Below are 15,527 nucleotides of genomic sequence, written 5' to 3'. Positions count from 1 at the left end.
AATGGTACTTTACAATAGGTGAATATAACCAAATTATTTTGGTTTTAAACACTTTTCAGGAAGAGGTGAAATATTTATTCCAGCTACAACATCACAATTAAAGTAAAATTAATCAAGCCATTTGTGTACAGCTTGCACTAGTGCCTCAATTTTGACAAGAAAATGAGGTTTTATGCTTTTCCCACTAAAGTCAGTGAGAATTTTGCTATGGACTTCGTTAGGATTAAGACCAGACACCAAAATCTAAGACTCTATTTGGAGCAASATCAATGAACAACCCTTTAAAAATATAATCTGTTGCTAGAGGGTCTGAGGAAGACATTTTTTTCCCCAGTAAAAGCAAAGCATCATTTCTTTGTGTTTGACATTTCAAATCCCCTCTTAGTTTCTCTCAGAAATCCCAAAGTGTTTGATGTACCATATCTATATATCTTAAAAAGGATATTCCAGTGTGGAGTTCCTCACCCCACAAAAAAAAAGGTCTTCTGATCCCTCCTAAGACCAGAAACTGTAGTCCCTGCTCAGTTGTGACTCTCAAAAGAAAATGAGCAGGAATTTGAACAGTAGCCTGCAGAGTTGGCAGTGGTGCAAATGGTATTTTCCTGCTGTAGGCTTTTGCTTAATTTATATTTATAGACAGGAAGACTGGACTTTCAGGTTACAGTGTTGGGGGGACAGTGGACAATCCACAGGCTAAAGGATGGCAGGCAGCTCAAGAAGGATATTCAAAAGTGAACCTAAGGCCACATGGAGGGCTCAGCCTGGTATCCTTCTGCCTTAGTCATATTATAGACAATGTTCAAACAGCTATGACTGATTAAGCAACTCAGGTAGCAGGCTTCGTTGCACTGGACATAAGTACATCTCTGGTGTAGAAACTCAACATCAAGGTGTTTTTCATAATGTCTATGTTCATGCATGCATATTTGAGCAAAGAGAGAAGAAATACAGTGGTGAGTGAGGGAAAGAGCAGTCAAAAGAGAAAGCCAACCAACAAATGCTGTTAGCTGTGGGGTTAGAATGGAGCCAGAGAGAAAATGGTGATAAAAAGAGGGAGGAGGAGTCCCAGGCAGAGAATTCAGTGAGTTGGTTATCTTGCGATTTGTGATTCATTGTGGGGAATGTGCACTACCTACTTAGGGTACTGCAGGGGAGCAATCAAGATGAGGAAATTCCCAAGTCTTTCAATAGGATTTATGAACTTTAATAATCCAACTGCTCAGGGTCATCTAAGAAGCTAGGAATTGCTTAGATCATGAGTATGAGTGGCTCTGGGGATACATATGACAAACACGGCATCTCCAATAGTGTAGTCACAATCCTTAGCATAGCAGCCATAAGTATCACAAAACACTTCACTAGCACAAAACACTCTGTTTCCCTTCAAGACCTCACCCAGAAAAGTCTTTACTGCATCCCTGTGTCTAAAGCAAAGTATAAAAGGATAGCTTTCCTCCTAGCACATATAGAGAGCAGAGAAGCTTCGGTGACGATTTTCAGCTACCACAGTGATATGTGGTACTACAGGCTTTCAAAAGTACACAGTGCCTCTCTCATTGCTAAACCATCAGTAAACCTACATCTGTCTTTTAGCTGTACTGGCAGAAGGGAAGCCAGGGAGACTAGGGGACTTCCTGGGTGAGCAAGTGGGTCTAGGAGATGACAGAGAGGGAAACAAGAGAAAAAGCAATCTCAGAAGAGAAATGCCCAACTACCTTTTGCAAACCCTGCCATAGCAATGTTAAGGATAGCAGTAAAACCTGGTTATAGGCTTGGTGTAACACTGAATAGCAATACCAGTATATTTTAGAGAAGACGATCATCCCAGCTGTAAGAAGACAGAGAACAATTGTACAGACTGTGAGGTCTTTCAGTTCAGTTATTTATTGCATGCAGAGTCTGGGTCCTGGTAATATTCAGCACATCTCTGTTGTTTTGTTCGGGGCAGACAGATGCAACCCAATGCACTGTTTGTTAATAAACAGTAACATACCACTATGTAGATCAGATACCAACTTCAATCCCCAGTTTTTCTTATGGTAAATGATTCAGCGGTAAAGAAAAGACGACTTGCTGTGCCAATCAGCCCCCATAATCCGGAGTACTCACCAACTACCAATTTCTCCCTTTGAAATTCCCCTGAATGTGTTGCCCTCTTAACTTACACTTCTGGAATCATCCAGTCTTCCATGATATGCATGTATTGAATTCAACAGCTTAAGAGAAAGCTCCCTTTGACTTCAGGAGGTGCAGGCCCAGGCCTACTTTGCAGGTATTTTCATAAATAACTGTATAGCACACCAATATGTTGATATTCTTATGCCAGATACAATTTTGTATTTTTTCTTTATGATTTTTTCAGAATAATGTTTAAATTCTCCCATCAGAAACTCCAATAAGGATCCTGGCCACATTGTCTTTGTCAGCTGGATGTAACACCTTCCTGCAGCCCACTGTACCTCACTGCAAAATGCTCTGAAGCTCACACTGGCCAGGAAGCCACATCACTCAGCTCCAGTGAGCAGAAGACGTAGATATATTAACTCGGGGACTTCAAATCCGAACCTTCCTGCTGTCCACATGAATGCTGGCTTGCGTTTGAATTCTAATATCGAGCAAGCCAGCCAGGGCACCTTCCAGACAGAATGGCACTGGCCTTGACTTCCATATGGCTGCCCCCACTTCAGCTCCCTGCGGATGCAACTACAAGGCTGGATTGCTAACTCAAGATCCACAAACATGAGGTGAAGGAGTTGTGCTAGATCACTGTAAAGAGGCTTTTAGGATCCCCAGTTTGAAGTTTATCTATAGGAGAATATCTGGGCTCTATCCTCGCTAAGGTCACTCCAAGTTAATAGAGATATTGTTTGAGTCAAGACAGGATAAAAACAGTATAAGGGCTTCAAGATGTAACCGTTAGTATTATGGATACTCACAAGTTAAACACTGTTGATATACCAGGAATAATTAAGATAGAAGTCTGCAAAAAAATACATCTCACCTAAACAGGGATGAACCTGCCAGATCACCAAATAATTCTCAAAATGTATAACCTATACAGAAGTCAGTATAAAATGACACAGCTCTCATAAGGTTGGAATCACACTCAATGCAAAGAAAAAAAGGCCAGTTCTTACTGTGTAAAATTATGACCATTTGTGCTTACCCCTCCCTCCCCCAGCTTTATTAACCTGCTCGGTTTGAGAAGCGGCAAACAACAGACAGGAGAGTTCAATTATTGGTCACGAACTCTGCAGAAGAGGACATGAGGAGACCCTTCACAATAGAGGGAGGTAGGAACGTAATGTGATTTGCGGTCAGATAGCTTTCCATCACAGTCCATGTGAGATGAAGTAGTTGCCCCCTTTAAGGCTACATCATGCTTTATGTGCAAAACAGTGTGTAGATGTGCAAAAGATCCGAAGCAACCTGGAATAACAACAACAACAACTAACAACAACCTGTGCTAAATCCTGTTTTTCTAAACCAGCACTTTACAAACTGCAGGAGGAAATGTATCTGACAACCTCTTCTTTACAACTTATGTACTATCAAGTTAGTTTTGTTTATACTCAGTAAAAATGACCAAAAAATAAGCGTAGGTATAACCATAATGCAGCATAGTCAGCGTGACTCTACATAGGACTGTCACATCATACGCACAAACCTCAACAGTAGCAGAAGCCCTACAGTAAGCAGAGAATAATTCCTGCTATGTGTCATTTTAAAACCCTCTCAAGTTCTGCCAGTTCCGGTATCAAGTTCTGATAAAACTAGCAAAAATGTGGCCTTTGTCATGTGACTGGGAAGTCTTACAGATTTTTCAAGGATATATAGGCTAAAATCCTTCTCATGGAGTCATTTGATAAGGAATTAGAGTTGCTATGTTTTACTGGGCCAATAGGCTCTTTATTCCCCAGGCCGACTACCAGTACAACTTAGCATGTGTCCTGTACCTGTGGCAGAGCACTCTGCCTTCCACTGCTGCCTCCTCCCTTTTTACCAGCGGGATCCTGGGCACTCTCTCTATTTTCACTCACTGGGGACCACTGTTCATTTCCAAAGACTTTTAGCAGAATATGAGCCCGCTTAACATCAACTTAGCAATTACACTGTTTCTCTTGAACGCTTTGGAACCGACTTTTATGCTGGTTAGTCTATYGACTGCTTATGTAAAAATTAGGTCCATTCAACGCAAAGTGATAGGGAGCATTATAAAATTCCACAACACTATAGCTCACAGACAGGACACTAAGACAGGTACTTAGTTTCTGGCACTTTGAGGCCTTGGACTGGAGTCTTAAGCATAGTTATTTCTCAATCACTGCCCTTAAAATAATACAATTCCCCCAAATTTTCTCCAGCTGCCTTCTTTTTGTTTTGCCTTGCCTTATCCACTAGACATATTTAAATTTTCCTTTGTTTGGAATCTACATTTTTTCACGCCCTAAAATTATAGCCTTTGCAGTGCACAATACTGTAGAAAGTCCATTCGTTGAAAGAGCAGAACATGGTACAATTTTAGCATCATATAATTTCCCACATAGTTGTTAAATCATTTTCTTCCTTTTCTCCCTCCCCCTCTCTTTTTTCTTTTTTCTTTTTCCTAAGGAAAGAAAGATTCAAACTGCATATCCGGGGAGAGAGAGATGAAACTCAACAAGCTCATAATACCATGCTTCACTGCACCTCACATTTATTGCAACAACAGTCTTGCATCAATGACAGGACTTTCCCTATCTGTTGTTTCACTCACTCAGCATTGGACTCTGTACTCTGCAAGGCACTCTTGGTTCACAAATGCAAACCACCTAGTGTGTTTGTGACATTGTATTCCCAAATACCACATCATAAAAATATTAAAATAAAACTGTTCATAACATTTTCCTGTGCACCATCTGGGCCTTGCAAGAAAGCTGACATTATCTGTCAAACTAAAGATAACCACATTTTCTCTCTTTTGTATCGTTAATGTTTGTCATTGCAAATTTCACTTTAATGCTCCAATTACATTATGACATTCTTACAAACTGAATGGCACTAATGACTTTCATTATTATTTACACACTTCCTTAATTATAAGGCTCTCCCTCTCATTCACAACATGTTCCCCCTCATAACACTCACTCTGATATAAAGCTAATGAATTTTAAACTTTCCATTACATAAAAGCTCATGATTAATTACCCAGCTTCCCAATCTTTTTGTAATGCACATTACAGGGCTCTCCCACAGTGATGAAGAAAAGGGGGGGAGAAGTATGGAACTTTTTTTCCCTCCTCAGTGAAAGCAAATAGAGAGATAAATAGAGTATCTTTCTCTTTAAAGCAACATATGTAAATTTAATTGAAAACAAATATACATCAAAACATTCCTCAGGAGAAATCTAAATCTCTCTATATTAGCGGCATGTAGTAAACAGGATAATAATGCCTATTATTATCATCTTTAATTTTTCATGACAACATTTTTTTAACCTGGTTCAAGCAAATTAGCAGAAGTAAAAACACATGGCTTTTACATAAGACATCTTAGTGTTATATGCTGTATCACCAAGATCAGCTATTTATGTGGTTTTAATTATTCAAAATACTGGACTCCTCCACCGATAAGAAAGACAAGACAAAAAAACACCAAGGTTGCTCCACATCAGATGAAGGGCAGTCATGACAAATATAAATTACTGCACTTCAGACTGACAACAGAAATACAATAAACCAGAGCCTAGAAGACTTTGAAAGACGTTGTGGGGGCACTGAACAGCCTAGCAATGAAATTTAGAACTCAGTATTTAAGCACTGATTCAGGCTGCAACCTGCACAACCTGTACATGTCTGTGCTGCCAACAGAAATTGGATGTTGGCAGCCAAGTTTAAATGTACTAGCAGCCATGGGGGAAAAAAGGGTTAATTAAAAACTATGGCTACAGCTATCCCATTTGCCAGCTAGTAAACTTGACCTTATGATTATGGGGAACCTGTACATGTAAAGAATTCATTTCGGGCCGTTCTGAGGGAAGTTCCCTTTCATGACTCCACCCGTAGAGGAGTGTGTTAATAAAGCAGGGAGCCAATATGTATGCAAATACGTACATAATCCAAATGGGGTTATAGTCTCAAGTAAGGATTAAAGCACATCCTGCCATGACAGAACAGATGCATAAACAGCTATGAATGACATATTCACCCAAACCAAGCATGAGGACACCTAGAAAGAGGAAGGTTCATTTGCCAAAACCATTTACCTATTTTTTGCCTTCATATTAACCCCTACTGCTGATCTGCTGATGTAACAGATAAGAAAATTGACTTTGTTTTGAGAAAAGTTCATTCTCTTTAATGTCATTTTGCATGGTGTGTATCTTACCAAAATTTATTAGGAGTATACTAGGAAGCAAAAAGTATAAAATACATCCATTATTTCTTTAAAACTGTAGCTAGAAGTTTGGCTGTAGAGGACAGGCAGGCTCTTGGCAGAAATTTAACAAATAACAGAGATGGGAAAAAGTGAGACAGATGCAGATAGAGAGTAGGTTTCAGAATGATATCACTTTCCTCATTCTAATAAAGTTCCTTTGCTTGGCACTAGAAGAAAACTGGCAACTTCTGTGCTATTCCAACTTTAATCAACATGTGACTTAGGGAATCACCATTTGCCCCCAGATGCTGTATAACTGTTCTGTGTAAATGGATAAATAGAATGCTCCTGAAATCTGTTTTTCTCAAAATTCATCTGCTTTCTGTGGCTATTGCAGTTGTTCATCTTTTGTTGCTGACTCTAGGGTCAAGAACACTGAACTAAGATATTTATAAGACATGTCTGTTTACACTCAAACACCACATTTTGGGCAGAGAGAGTCTGTCAGGCTTTCACAAGGGGCCAGATTATATTCTTCAGTCACATTTTCATGCCCATCAAGAAATTTCAGAACAATCCTGTTGAGAATCAATTGAATGCACGCACACAAAAAATCCTTTGAACACTGTAGAGAAGTCCTGTATATTCTTGAAAGATTGGACCATGACCCTTACTTCTGTGTTATTTGCTGATGATTTATGTTGCAGATAATCTTTCTTAAAATACATTTTGATATTGAGCCACAGGATCTGTTAAGCTTGATGATTGTTTCCATATAAAATATTTTCTGTGTTTAGATACATTCATCTGGAAAGTCTATGCATATTAAAATATCAACCAGGAATAACTGTACTCTAAAGAAAATGATAAAGTCCTTGGACTTCTTCATGTACTTGACTATTAGTAATAGCACTTACACAAAAGAAATGAGACATCACAGAGTAAGACACAAACATAATAAAACAGTGGAGCTAATCTATGTACAAAGACATTAAAACAACTAGAGAAAGTTGATAAAATAATAATGTCAGAATAAGGAAAATTAGTCACAGTTTGGTAAGTGGTATGAGAGTTTGCAGTTACAACTTTATGGCCCATTCCTAATGCAGACCAAACTTGTGATAAGTTTACAGTCTATAGGATAGGCTGATTAATATGACAACCAACAGAGAAATGTATTTTAATGACATATGGCATTATCCTTATGCTATGTTGCTTTCAACAATATTTTGGGTTCATTGCAATATTTATGTTATAAAATGTTAGTTGTTTAAGGTAATTAAATGTGTTTATATCACAACATACTCCCAAAGCAGAATTATGCACAGGCCCTTTGAGATTCCTTGTGAAGAAGAAAAGATGTATTAAACAAATTGAAAATGAGATAGAGATGGTGAACAGGAGGCTTGCTTCATATCTGTAACTGTATTACATGGCCCTGTGATCCACAGATGCAAAGGTATTATATGATCATGTAAGACATGAAGCCTTCTCTCTATCTCACCTTTTCTGTCAAAGTCAGGAGAAGTTTATGGCTCATAGATGTAAATGACAGAGAAGGAAGTGCTTCATAAGCATGGGGATAGGGCAGAGAGAAAGGTGAGATGCCACCGTGAAAAGTAATTAGTGGCGGTGGGGAGTAATCCACCAAAGCTTGTTCTTACAATTGATTTTGTTGTTACACACTATATGAGATCTGCACAACCCAAGAAAGATGAGAAAGACATCACCTGAGAAAGCTGCATGTGAAGCAACATCATTAAGCAGGAACCAGGGCTGGCACTTAGAGTATCAGGGCTCTGTTCCTGGTTCTACCATTGATTTAATGCCCAACTTCGAGCAATTCAGCCCATCTCCCAGTGCCTCTGTTTATCCTTCCCACCTGTTCCTTCCCATCTTTTCTACCACTATTGTAATTCTGTGGAAAGGACTATCCATCACTATGAGCTTACATAATGGCAGCTTGCAAAAATGTAACATCCCACATCCTAGTCCCAAAATAGTCTCATTGAAGACGATGAGAATTTTACATTGATCTCAACAGCAATCTTGTTGCCTCTCCTATCTGCATGTATTCTTTTGAAATGCTTGGTATTGATTAACACAATTTTTAAAAGCACAAACAATAAATTATTCATTTTCTTTTATAAAGTAGTTATAGTAAGTGTTTATCACAGGTGGAGTATTTTCATACCAACCAGGGTACTTCAGAAAATCAGGCAAAAATAAACCAGATCAGCTTTTCCCTGTATTATAACTGTAATCACTTTCCCATAAACATAAAGGAAACGGGGAACCTCTTTCCTGAAATGCCTAAGAAAAGAGATGAGCCTTGCAGACCAAGAAAGCCAGTGAACCCTGTTACAGAAGTGCCTTCATGGAGAACATCTTGTAATAGCTCCCCTGCATTAAAAGCACAAGCCCCTCTGATTGTTTCTTATACAAGTACATTGGACCAGTGATACCAAATCATTACCAGGAGTAAAATTACAAGGCTCGCCAATTTTTGCTAGAACTATGCATCACTTGAGGACTTAGATTAATTTAATTCAGGACAGATCAAGATAACCCCTGACATTTGGAAACACTGCAAATAAGGCTTTTAAGTCATCATAACCTGCTATGAAGAAAATCACACATTAGGGAGATCAATTTTGCAACACCAGGTACAGTAAAATCTGTTCCAGTGATTTCTTCTGGTGTGTATCATTCTTCCTATTTATACCATACTTTCTGGATATTTTCTGTGTCCTTCCTTTCTCCTACCAGGATCTGGCAGCTTTTTAGCTTGACTGCAGGGATGGGGCAGGCACCCAGCCTTATACACCTGAGCATCACAGCCAAAATTGTTGTGCTTATTTCCAAAAAAGCAGCAGGAGAGTCATGACATGGCCACCAGCAGAAGCATCACAAACCCCTAAATTGCAGAGCTTTCCTTTTAATTGCTTTGCCCAGCAATTTTTCCAAAGGTTAGTGCTTCTCCACTGTCCCCTGTCAGCTTTCTGTCACCTTCTGTGCCCTGGCAGTTGTTTTGCTGATATTCCTCAGTAAACACAGTGGTAGCTGGTAAAGCCATACGTGTCCACACCTTCATTTGTGAAAATGGACAAAACTATAAACAGACAATGTTTCAATGCCAATGTCCTCCATGACTTTTACCTAACACTTGTAAGGAAGGCAGCCACCAGCTGCCCCATGTCTAGAGGAGGATGCCCTGCTAAGGGTTCAAGAGAAATTAGATTTCCCAGTGACGCTGGATTTCACTCACAAAGCCTGAGGGCTGCACACCTTGTAGATCCACAGGCTTCATGATTTATGCTGTCTGCCTCTTTTGCATTACCCTAAGCCTGGCCCTCTAAAAAGTAAGAGCTGTAAAATTAAAAACTCTTTCATAATTTCTTTGCCCTTCTATTCCTCCATGTCCCTGTTCTGTCCCCCATGAAACTCTCCCTTCTCCCTTTTCCTTCTCCCTCTCTCCACATTCACACCGGAGGATATATCATGATGAGGTTCTCTAATCAATTCTCTGACTCATTGCCTTATGGCAGAATATTGCCATGGCTAATGACTAATATGACTGCAGGATTTCCAAATGTCATCTTATAAGATCTTACCGATTGCCTATTAACTATTTTTTAGTCTTACCAGGATTAGCTGGGTAGCAAAATAAAACAGGAAGATTTTGCACAGTAAACTCATTTCTTAGCAGCTGACTTCTGTATATAGGTATAGCCTAAATAAAACAGTATAGGACAAAGTATTTTCGAACTGAGCAACGCTCCATTTGACAACAGCTTTTCCTATGATACTCTAAGTGTTCATTTGCACACTGACTGACAAAAAACAGTGGATGAAACTTTCTAATTCTTGAAATATGGCAATTGATATTTACATTCATATTATGATTCATTTTAAAAGAAGAGATGTGTGAAACTGCCAAGACAAACAAATACTGTTAGATGTATTTAATTTGTTGATTTCTGTTTATGCATACTAAACACTTTTCTTCCGCATTACAATTATGTGATGAGCAAAGAAATAACATAGCACATTTCCTCTCTGCAACTCCTGTGCCCCTGCAATTTAAGGTAATATTTGCCCTTTCAGTTAAATGCAGATATTCTGTGATAGCAACTTAGTTTTATTCTAGATAGATGTGAAAATAGCATACTTACTTTGAATAGTATGAATTTTTCACACTGATAAAGAATTGTCACAAAAAGCAGTAAGAAGAATCACGGGAAGAATTGCAAATGATTTTAAAATCTGACAATATACAGAGGATGCTTTATTGTAATTCTACTGATGTCTAAACATGTCCAGTATTATTTACAGACTAGTACATTGGTTCTTTTATTATTTCCATGCCACACTCATTTATACAGCATGGAACTGCAGACATTCTGACCCTTTGCCTTTTTCAAATTCTTGCACCAACATGAACAAAGAACTTGCTCATCACAGATTTTTGATACTTCCTCTAGGCGATCAACTATTACATTCCTGCCGTTTGACCATTCTTGAAAATACAAATAATATTCTACCAGTTCTCTTGCACCAGACTAATTTCAGCATTGACAAATTTTCCAGATATCCAGTTATAAATACTTACTGATGACTTGTTGATCAACTCATCTGGTCACCTTGCCACTGAAGATAAAATTGCATCGATGTGAACTTAACATCCTCTGAGATGTTGTGAAGGGTAAAGTGCCAGGGAGCATTAGTTTTTTACTGCTGAGTGTCAATGAATTAACAAGAAGTATTATCTCAGATATAAAAGAACAAAGCCCATAGCTACAGAAGGAGATACAACATCAAATTGGGAAGTGTACTGTAAAGATTACTGTATTAGAAAACTAATGAATAATGTCACAAGACTTTAAACTAGCTAATCTCATGGAGACAGCTTGTTAAATCATCAGATTGCCTAGCTGAGAAACCTGCTTCCATTACCGTTGTGTTTGTGGTGTCAAACMCAATTAGTATTTCTCCAGATGAATTTTCATTCATTAGAGTTGGAAATCCAGTTAGAAAAAATTCAATGGAACTGAATTTGTTTCCCTTCCATTAGCAGAATTTTCTCTTTACATAGGTATCACAAATGCAAGACGCACAGAATTATTCACCAAGATCAGCTCCAGTAACTGTCACAGCTTTGTTCCTTTCCCATAGGGGAAGAGCAGCCCTGCAAACTTTAGCTTCTCTAACACCTAGCGCCTAGCACAGAAGCAATAAGAAGCTCCACCATATTAACCTGAAAAATCCAGCACAGCAGGAAAATTTCCACCCATCTACTGAACCAGTGATAATTTGCTGTCAGCACTCATCTCAGTCAAAACGAGGTGTGGTCTCCCTCAGGTTACCAGTTTTTCTAGTTCATTCTGTGTATGTTTTCTATCCAGAGCTGAATATGCAAAGGTAAGTACTGGTGACTCCATCCTATGGTTCCATCTTAGCACGCTCTCATGAAGTTGCCTTATCTTAAAATACGCTAAGAGTAACTGTATTGCCGATATTTGATCTGAAACCAACATCTGGTAGAAGAAGATAGAATTTTGTCAGCTGGGGTGAAACCAGAACACTGCTGGATTCATGCCACTGGTTTCATCTGAGCCAAATTTTTACCACCYGTCTTTACAGGAATGTTATACAACATTGGTTAAGTGTTAAAAATTGCTAATTTCATGTTACATAATGAAAAACTTCTATCTTAACCTCAGGCAGTGCACCTAATAAACTGCGATAGAAAACTGCCATGCTGAAATATTAAGGCTATTAAGTTGTCTCAGTTTACAAGTAAACATTAATCTTTTTTACTTTTTAACTCAAATGTAAAACTTTTCAGGTGTTGAGTTTGCAGTGGCATTTTCAATGTTCCTGAAGAATTATGGGAAGAACTTGCAAATTTTGAGTAGTGACAATCAATAAGGTTTAAGAAATATTATATTAAAACAAATCTCAAGCCCATGATCCCGACAGAGCTGACACTTAGTCCATATTCAGTCATCATCATATTTATCATTTTTTCTTACTATATGAAAGCACTGCTGATCTTGTTTTGGCTGTGGCCTGTCCAAGCATACTATTAAACTCCTCACTTAATAAGATAAGCAGTTTCTAATGGGATTTAGAACTCTAGGTGCAATGCAGTCAACATCAAACACTAGAGTAAACCTCTCACAGTAGAATTCATATTTGCCATCAGAAAGGGGAAGGARGTTGTTTATTTGTTTTTAAAGAACCCATGGCTCATGACAGCAAAGGTTTTACATTCAAGAACACACTTTAAATTAACTTGGGATGTTGTTAAAAAAGCCTCCTCCCTTCAGCTGAACCAAAATTAGGCTGATTTCTTCCAGGTTTATAGCAGCCAGATAATCTGAATATTTCATTTTGCATCTGTTATACAATTGCTTCTTTATTCTGAGTCATTTGGTAACCTCTAAAAATAGTTCACTCATCTTGAATTAGCAGCACAGTGTTATAGATCATGTAGACAGAAAAGCCAGTCTTCTTGCTACTGCATGGCCGATATGCTACAAGGCTCCAGTATCAGAAAAGTCACTGTACTGTATCTTAACACTAACAGATGTTACTGCTGACCTCTTTGAGAGCTGGAAGGAAGAGGAAAAGAAAGAAAAGCAAAGGACTACAGGCCAAAACAATCATTCAATTCCAACAGTAAAATACTGTGTTCATGAAGATGGACCGTAACGTAAAACTATGTTTGTAGCAGATTGCTTCTGGGGCACAATAACTAACTGTTCAGTTAGTATTCAACTGCTTTTATTACACCTGGAATTGAGGTGGTTTAATTTTGAGCCATGGAGAAACTATCTGTTTTGCAAACAAACCTCAGTTTCTGGTGGAATCAGAAATGTCTAGTTTCAAATATCCCAGTGATCTGCTGGAGACAGGAGTCCCAGGAACAGAGGAATACATTACTTTGTTGTTCTGGAGTATTACTACACTAATATTTGACACTCAGCAATAGGTGTTCTCCTAGGATTATTCCCACAGGTAAATTAGATTCTCTTATGCTTTCTAGCTACGTGATATGTCTCAAGAGAATTTTTCCAGTAAAAAACATTTGAAGCAAGGTCAGCAAGCTGGTGAAATGAGAAACAGCAGCTGCAAAAATTACAGAAGTCAAAGTGAAAGTGTGTTTTAAAACATAATATAATCAAAGCCAGACAAGATCAGTCATGATGTTTGAAAGGATTTGCAGATGAATGACAAGTCACTGACAGCTATCCAAACTTTTCGGAGAAAACAAACCAATTTTTATGAGAACAAAAAACAACAACATCCCAGAATGTCATGCATACAATATAAATAAATATCATCAGTGCAATTAATGCAGAAAAGAGGAAAAGAATTTGATATTTTTTGTTTTTTCAGCCTGCAGGAAACCCCAGTGTTTTCCTTGTAATTCCCCRTAAAAGAAACATTTCTCTTCTCTCTCCTCCCACTTTCTCCTATTTTAATAGGTCATAACATTCATGAGCTATAATCCAAACTATAAATTTACATTGAGAAGGCAAATGTGTTCATTTTGCCCATACATCCCAGGTCTTCCTGAAAATGTTTGTTGCTATTATTTGATAATTAGTTGCCACGAGAAAGTTCCCCCTCTACCATTTGTTCATTTTTGCAAAGTGGCTGCTATGAATTTTCATCACCTTTTTTCCTTCTCCTTTATTCTGTGAAAAAGGACTATGAAATAGAAGGAAACATATTCCATTTCTACCACTAAAGTTGGGAGAGCCTTCTCTGCTGGGCTGGAAGAAAGGATTGTTTTAACCACACACTCCTTCTTGAGAACTGTAGTGATCCAGCTTCCCCCACCATTCTGGAGTGAGAGGAGCAGAAGAAAGTTATGTCTGGCTAAGGCATTTCTGGAACCCATTGCCTTTTCCTACAGGCAGAACAGCAGCACAGAGGAAGAACGAGTTGCCTGGGATGAGTCTTTACTCATTTTGTAATAAAGGTTTGATATGCAATACAGTCTCATTTTATTCCTATGATCATATCACATAAGCCAAACCACAATGACAAAATTAACATGTTTTCAGAAGGCAGGCTAGGTATCCATTTGCTTCAGCCACTGCACTTCACATAGTTTTCCTGACCTTATAGTCAGAGTAAATGCATCTAATACTTTCAGTCTGGCCTTTGCTCCAGACCTAGGTCCCTAATTTTCTGTATTACACATGTGTGAACTCCCTCCTGGAGTGAGTTAACTACTTCCCTCCAAGACTAAACCCAGCTATGGGTTTGCTTGACAGGATCAATGTTTGAGCCCATGCCTGCTCCAGCCACAGAACATGAACCTATACTGCATATCACCTCTCTGGTCAGCTATAACTTGGCCTTCTCATTATTTTGAACATTTTACGTGATCCCTTCTACCTCCAAAAAAAGCTACATATCTTTGCCACAGAGGTGCCATAGAAGGCCTAGTAAAGATTCAAATTGAATTCTGTACTATATAGATGCAACCAATCACACTTTCAAGGTCTACCAACTCTGCAAGATTAAAAGATTTTGTAAGTGAAGCAAGTTATGTTGGACATCTTGTCCAGCCTCTTCCACAGCCAACACAAAACTTCAGTCCCTATACTGTGCTATACCTTTCTTTTCAGGAACAATTTCACTTGAGAAATTCCTTCTGCTTCTGGGTGAAAGCCTACACAAATAAGATGTCTCTTGGGGTCCACTGTGTTAGGGTTAGGGAAAATACTTTCTTTTTTTGTGTTATTATTTTCAACTGAACGAAAGCATAGCATTTGCAGCTCTTACTGCTTTCTTGTACATAATACTTACTATAAAGGAAGAGACATTGTGAAATGTGCACACATACACACACATAGAAATCACCACAGTGCATCTGATCCTACCAGGATCCTACCTCTGATCCTGAAGGGAAGCAGATGTATTATGGAAGAGTGCAAAAAAACACACTACAGGCTTTTGTCATCATGCAAATCTTATCCTCATCATTCACTTAAATGCTAAACAAAATACTTAAAGAGCTTCCCAAGCTGTTTTCCAGCACTAAGATTTGGATATTTTTCCTTATCCATATAAATAACCAACATTCAAGTGCTAACAATACCCCGTGGCATTTAAATATCACATGGAAGAGTATTTCTTTTATAAATTTT

Source organism: Apteryx rowi, unplaced genomic scaffold (genome assembly GCF_003343035.1).
Source record: "Apteryx rowi isolate R43461 unplaced genomic scaffold, aptRow1 scaffold_536, whole genome shotgun sequence".
Classification (NCBI taxonomy): Eukaryota; Metazoa; Chordata; class Aves; order Apterygiformes; family Apterygidae; genus Apteryx; species Apteryx rowi.
Note: the sequence above shows the minus strand (reverse complement) of the source record.